This window comes from Mandrillus leucophaeus, unplaced genomic scaffold, assembly GCF_000951045.1.
Source record: "Mandrillus leucophaeus isolate KB7577 unplaced genomic scaffold, Mleu.le_1.0 Scaffold23, whole genome shotgun sequence".
Classification (NCBI taxonomy): domain Eukaryota; kingdom Metazoa; phylum Chordata; class Mammalia; order Primates; family Cercopithecidae; genus Mandrillus; species Mandrillus leucophaeus.
The window spans coordinates 3,121,979-3,127,989 of record NW_012102365.1 but is presented as its reverse complement, the minus strand read 5'-3'; the positions used below and the strand labels follow the sequence as shown (position 1 = coordinate 3,127,989).

Below are 6,011 nucleotides of genomic sequence, written 5' to 3'. Positions count from 1 at the left end.
GCTGAGGGCTGAGGTAGGAGCATTGCTTGAACCCAGGAGGAGGAGGTTGCAGTCAGCCAAGATGGCACCACTGCACTCCAGCCTGGGCGACAGAGTCTCTGTTTTGAGACAGAGACTCTGTCTCAAAAAATGAATGAATGAATAAATAATAAAAATAAAGTACCTGTCATGGAGCAAGCACTATTTAAACACTAATACTTGTATTAGTATGAAAGCATATGCAAGTTGGAAGTTATGAGTTAGATTTACACAGAGTAACAAGTACATATTGGGCCAGGCACAGTGGCTCATGTCTGTAATCCCCGCATTTTGGGAGGCAGGCAGATCACTTGAGTTCAGGAGTTCGAGACCAACCTGGCCAACATGGTGAAACCCTCTCTCTAATAAAGACACAAAAATTAGCTGGAAATCACCTGAACCCAGGAGGTGGAGGAGGTTTTAGTGAGCCGAGATGGAGCCACTGCACTCCAGCCTGGGCAACAGAGCAAGACTCTACCTCAAAAAAAAACAAAAAAATGTTAAAAAAAAAAAAAAAAAAGTACTTATCACAAAGACTATGTTAATGTTTACACTTGCCAGGCGCTGCGGCTCACATTTCTAATCCCAGCACTTTGGGAGGCTGATTCGGGCGGATCGCTTGAGGTTAGGAGTTTGAAACTAGCCTGGTCTATATGGTGAAACTCCGTCTCTACTAAAAATACAAAAATTAGCCAGGTGTGGTGGCGCACGCCTGTAATCCCAGCTACTCGCGAAGTTGAGGCACGAGGATTACTTGAATCCAGGAGTCAGAGGTTGCAGTAAGCCAAGACTGTGCCACTGCACTCCAGCCTGGGCAGCAGAGTAAAACTGTGTCTCAAAAAAAAAAAAAGGCTGTGGGGGGCTGGGCCTGGTGGCTCACGCCTATAATCCCAGCGCTTTGGAAGGCCGAGGCAAGTGGATCACCTGAGGTCAGGAGTTCAAGACCAGCCTGGCCAACATGGTGAAACCCTGTCTCTACTAAAAATACGAAAATTAGCCTGGCATGGTGACATGAACCTGTAATCCCAGCTACTCGAAAAGCCAAGGCAGGAGAATCACTTGAACCTGGGAGGCGGAGGTTGCAGTGAGCCAAGATCATGCCATTGCACTCCAGCCTGGGTGACAGAGCAAGACTCTGTCTCAAAAAAAAATAAATAAAAGCTCTATTGTTACATGGCTTATAAAACCAAAAACATTGGGATCAAACTGAAAATCATAAAGTATTCAATTAGATAATTTATAGCAAATTCATATGATGAAATAGAAATAACAATTATATTTGTCAATATTTAAATACCAGCTCTGCCAATCAGTAGCTGTATAGCTCAGGGAAAGTTAATTAATCCATATGCACCAGTTCCTGTTTACAAACGGGTTTAACATACCTGAAGCACTTAGGATAGCACTGACACATAACACGAACTCAATAAACTAGCTTTAAAAAAAAATTTTTGGCTGGGTGCAGTGGCTCATGCCTGTAATCCCAGCACTTTGGGAGGCCGAGGCAGGGAGTTTGAGACCAGCCTGACCAACATGGTGAAACTCCATCTCTTAAAAATAGAAAATTAGGCCAGGCGCGGTGGCTCATGCCTATAATCCCAGCACTTTGGGAGGCCAACGCAGGCGGATCATGAGGTCAGGAGATCGAGACCATCCTGGTTAACACAGTGAAACCCATCTCTACTAAAAATACAAAAAATTAGCTGGGTGTGGTGGCGGGCACCTGTGGTCCTAGCTACTCAGGAGGCTGAGGCAGGAGAATGGCATGAACCCGGGAGGTGGAGCTTGCAGTGAGTCGAGATTGTGCCACTGCACTCCAGCCTGGGTGACAGAGCAAGACTCTGTCTCAAAAAAAAAAAGAAAAAAAAAAAATTAGCCAGGCGTGGTGGTGCATGCCTGTAATCCCAGCTACTCGGGAGGCTGAGGCAGGAGAATGGCATGAACCCGGGAGGTGGAGCTTGCAGTGAGTCGAGATTGTGCCACTGCACTCCAGCCTGGGTGACAGAGCAAGACTCTGTCTCAAAAAAAAAAAGAAAAAAAAAAAATTAGCCAGGCGTGGTGGTGCATGCCTGTAATCCCAGCTACTCGGGAGGCTGAGGCAGGAGAATGGCATGAACCCGGGAGGTGGAGCTTGCAGTGAGTCGAGATTGTGCCACTGCACTCCAGCCTGGGTGACAGAGCAAGACTCTGTCTCAAAAAAAAAAAGAAAAAAAAAAAATTAGCCAGGCGTGGTGGTGCATGCCTGTAATCCCAGCTACTCGGGAGGCTGAGGCAGGAGAATGGCATGAACCCGGGAGGTGGAGCTTGCAGTGAGTCGAGATTGTGCCACTGCACTCCAGCCTGGGTGACAGAGCAAGACTCTGTCTCAAAAAAAAAAAGAAAAAAAAAAAATTAGCCAGGCGTGGTGGTGCATGCCTGTAATCCCAGCTACTCGGGAGGCTGAGGCAGGAGAATGGCATGAACCCGGGAGGTGGAGCTTGCAGTGAGTCGAGATTGTGCCACTGCACTCCAGCCTGGGTGACAGAGCAAGACTCTGTCTCAAAAAAAAAAAGAAAAAAAAAAAATTAGCCAGGCGTGGTGGTGCATGCCTGTAATCCCAGCTACTCGGGAGGCTGAGGCAGGAGAATGGCATGAACCCGGGAGGTGGAGCTTGCAGTGAGTCGAGATTGTGCCACTGCACTCCAGCCTGGGTGACAGAGCAAGACTCTGTCTCAAAAAAAAAAAGAAAAAAAAAAAATTAGCCAGGCGTGGTGGTGCATGCCTGTAATCCCAGCTACTCGGGAGGCTGAGGCAGGAGAATGGCATGAACCCGGGAGGTGGAGCTTGCAGTGAGTCGAGATTGTGCCACTGCACTCCAGCCTGGGTGACAGAGCAAGACTCTGTCTCAAAAAAAAAAAGAAAAAAAAAAAATTAGCCAGGCGTGGTGGTGCATGCCTGTAATCCCAGCTACTCGGGAGGCTGAGGCAGGAGAATGGCATGAACCCGGGAGGTGGAGCTTGCAGTGAGTCGAGATTGTGCCACTGCACTCCAGCCTGGGTGACAGAGCAAGACTCTGTCTCAAAAAAAAAAAGAAAAAAAAAAAATTAGCCAGGCGTGGTGGTGCATGCCTGTAATCCCAGCTACTCGGGAGGCTGAGGCAGGAGAATGGCATGAACCCGGGAGGTGGAGCTTGCAGTGAGTCGAGATTGTGCCACTGCACTCCAGCCTGGGTGACAGAGCAAGACTCTGTCTCAAAAAAAAAAAGAAAAAAAAAAAATTAGCCAGGCGTGGTGGTGCATGCCTGTAATCCCAGCTACTCGGGAGGCTGAGGCAGGAGAATGGCATGAACCCGGGAGGTGGAGCTTGCAGTGAGTCGAGATTGTGCCACTGCACTCCAGCCTGGGTGACAGAGCAAGACTCTGTCTCAAAAAAAAAAAGAAAAAAAAAAAATTAGCCAGGCGTGGTGGTGCATGCCTGTAATCCCAGCTACTCGGGAGGCTGAGGCAGGAGAATGGCATGAACCCGGGAGGTGGAGCTTGCAGTGAGTCGAGATTGTGCCACTGCACTCCAGCCTGGGTGACAGAGCAAGACTCTGTCTCAAAAAAAAAAAGAAAAAAAAAAAATTAGCCAGGCGTGGTGGTGCATGCCTGTAATCCCAGCTACTCGGGAGGCTGAGGCAGGAGAATGGCATGAACCCGGGAGGTGGAGCTTGCAGTGAGTCGAGATTGTGCCACTGCACTCCAGCCTGGGTGACAGAGCAAGACTCTGTCTCAAAAAAAAAAAGAAAAAAAAAAAATTAGCCAGGCGTGGTGGTGCATGCCTGTAATCCCAGCTACTCGGGAGGCTGAGGCAGGAGAATGGCATGAACCCGGGAGGTGGAGCTTGCAGTGAGTCGAGATTGTGCCACTGCACTCCAGCCTGGGTGACAGAGCAAGACTCTGTCTCAAAAAAAAAAAGAAAAAAAAAAAATTAGCCAGGCGTGGTGGTGCATGCCTGTAATCCCAGCTACTCGGGAGGCTGAGGCAGGAGAATGGCATGAACCCGGGAGGTGGAGCTTGCAGTGAGTCGAGATTGTGCCACTGCACTCCAGCCTGGGTGACAGAGCAAGACTCTGTCTCAAAAAAAAAAAGAAAAAAAAAAAATTAGCCAGGCGTGGTGGTGCATGCCTGTAATCCCAGCTACTCGGGAGGCTGAGGCAGGAGAATGGCATGAACCCGGGAGGTGGAGCTTGCAGTGAGTCGAGATTGTGCCACTGCACTCCAGCCTGGGTGACAGAGCAAGACTCTGTCTCAAAAAAAAAAAGAAAAAAAAAAAATTAGCCAGGCGTGGTGGTGCATGCCTGTAATCCCAGCTACTCGGGAGGCTGAGGCAGGAGAATGGCATGAACCCGGGAGGTGGAGCTTGCAGTGAGTCGAGATTGTGCCACTGCACTCCAGCCTGGGTGACAGAGCAAGACTCTGTCTCAAAAAAAAAAAGAAAAAAAAAAAATTAGCCAGGCGTGGTGGTGCATGCCTGTAATCCCAGCTACTCGGGAGGCTGAGGCAGGAGAATGGCATGAACCCGGGAGGTGGAGCTTGCAGTGAGTCGAGATTGTGCCACTGCACTCCAGCCTGGGTGACAGAGCAAGACTCTGTCTCAAAAAAAAAAAGAAAAAAAAAAAATTAGCCAGGCGTGGTGGTGCATGCCTGTAATCCCAGCTACTCGGGAGGCTGAGGCAGGAGAATGGCATGAACCCGGGAGGTGGAGCTTGCAGTGAGTCGAGATTGTGCCACTGCACTCCAGCCTGGGTGACAGAGCAAGACTCTGTCTCAAAAAAAAAAAGAAAAAAAAAAAATTAGCCAGGCGTGGTGGTGCATGCCTGTAATCCCAGCTACTCGGGAGGCTGAGGCAGGAGAATGGCATGAACCCGGGAGGTGGAGCTTGCAGTGAGTCGAGATTGTGCCACTGCACTCCAGCCTGGGTGACAGAGCAAGACTCTGTCTCAAAAAAAAAAAGAAAAAAAAAAAATTAGCCAGGCGTGGTGGTGCATGCCTGTAATCCCAGCTACTCGGGAGGCTGAGGCAGGAGAATGGCATGAACCCGGGAGGTGGAGCTTGCAGTGAGTCGAGATTGTGCCACTGCACTCCAGCCTGGGTGACAGAGCAAGACTCTGTCTCAAAAAAAAAAAGAAAAAAAAAAAATTAGCCAGGCGTGGTGGTGCATGCCTGTAATCCCAGCTACTTGGGAAGCTGAGGCAGGAGAATCACTTGAACGTGGGAGGTGGAGGTTGCAGTGAGCTGAGATCATGGCAGTACTACACTTGAGCCTGGGCAACAAGAGCGAAACTCTTGTCTCAAAAAAACAAAAAAAAATTTAACAAAAGGAGAGTGTAGACAAATATCTTGGAAAGATGTTAATGATAGATGAATGGGAAAAAAGGGTTATAAAGCAGTATATATGGAATCTTCTCTATAAAATAAACACATTTCATATACATAAATTTATAAAAAGTAAAGACTAGAAGGATAAATACCAAAATAGAACTAGTACTCTCTTTGGATAATAGGTGTTATTTTTTTATCTGTACCGTATTTTATAAGTTTTCAACAATAAATGTGCTACTTTTATGACAGGTGAAAACTCTCATCCTCATCTCTACCATAATTAAAACTAGGAACTGTCATTTTTTTGCTTCAACTGGTAATGAATCCACCCCAAATTTACAGGGTAAAAGAATAAAGAATCAGAATTACACAGACATTTCTCTTCATTGGCTTTATTACCATATAACACAAGCTCACAGCCTCTAATGTTACAAACCTTATACACAAATGGCCAAACAAGAAATTTTCCTTTCCAAAAGCTAATTTATTCCGGTTTCCCCTCTTTGTTTTTATTTTTATTTTTGAGACAGAGTTTTGCTCTTCTCACCCAGGCTGGAGTGCAATAGTGTCATCTCTGGTCACTGCAACCTTCACCTCCTGGATTCAAGCAATTCTCCAGCCTCAGCCTCCTAAGTAGCTGGGATTACAGGC

General features: G+C 47.4%; 1 protein-coding gene and 1 long non-coding RNA gene across 2 annotated transcripts in view; one reads left to right on the top strand and one right to left on the bottom strand.

The window, feature by feature from the left end:
- Positions 1–5,736: 5,736 nt before the first annotated feature.
- Positions 5,737–6,011, top strand: part of LOC105540945 — a 20,962-nt gene continuing 20,687 nt past the window's right edge. Inside the window, exon 1 of the long non-coding RNA XR_001006279.1 lies at positions 5,737–5,996. This is a non-coding gene — a long non-coding RNA (uncharacterized LOC105540945). The remainder of the gene's footprint in view (positions 5,997–6,011) is intronic.
- MED18 (mediator complex subunit 18) overlaps positions 5,737–6,011 on the bottom strand; it is a 13,759-nt gene continuing 13,484 nt past the window's right edge. Inside the window, exon 4 of the mRNA XM_011981730.1 lies at positions 5,737–5,932. The gene's annotated coding sequence lies outside the window, so the exon portion shown is untranslated. The remainder of the gene's footprint in view (positions 5,933–6,011) is intronic.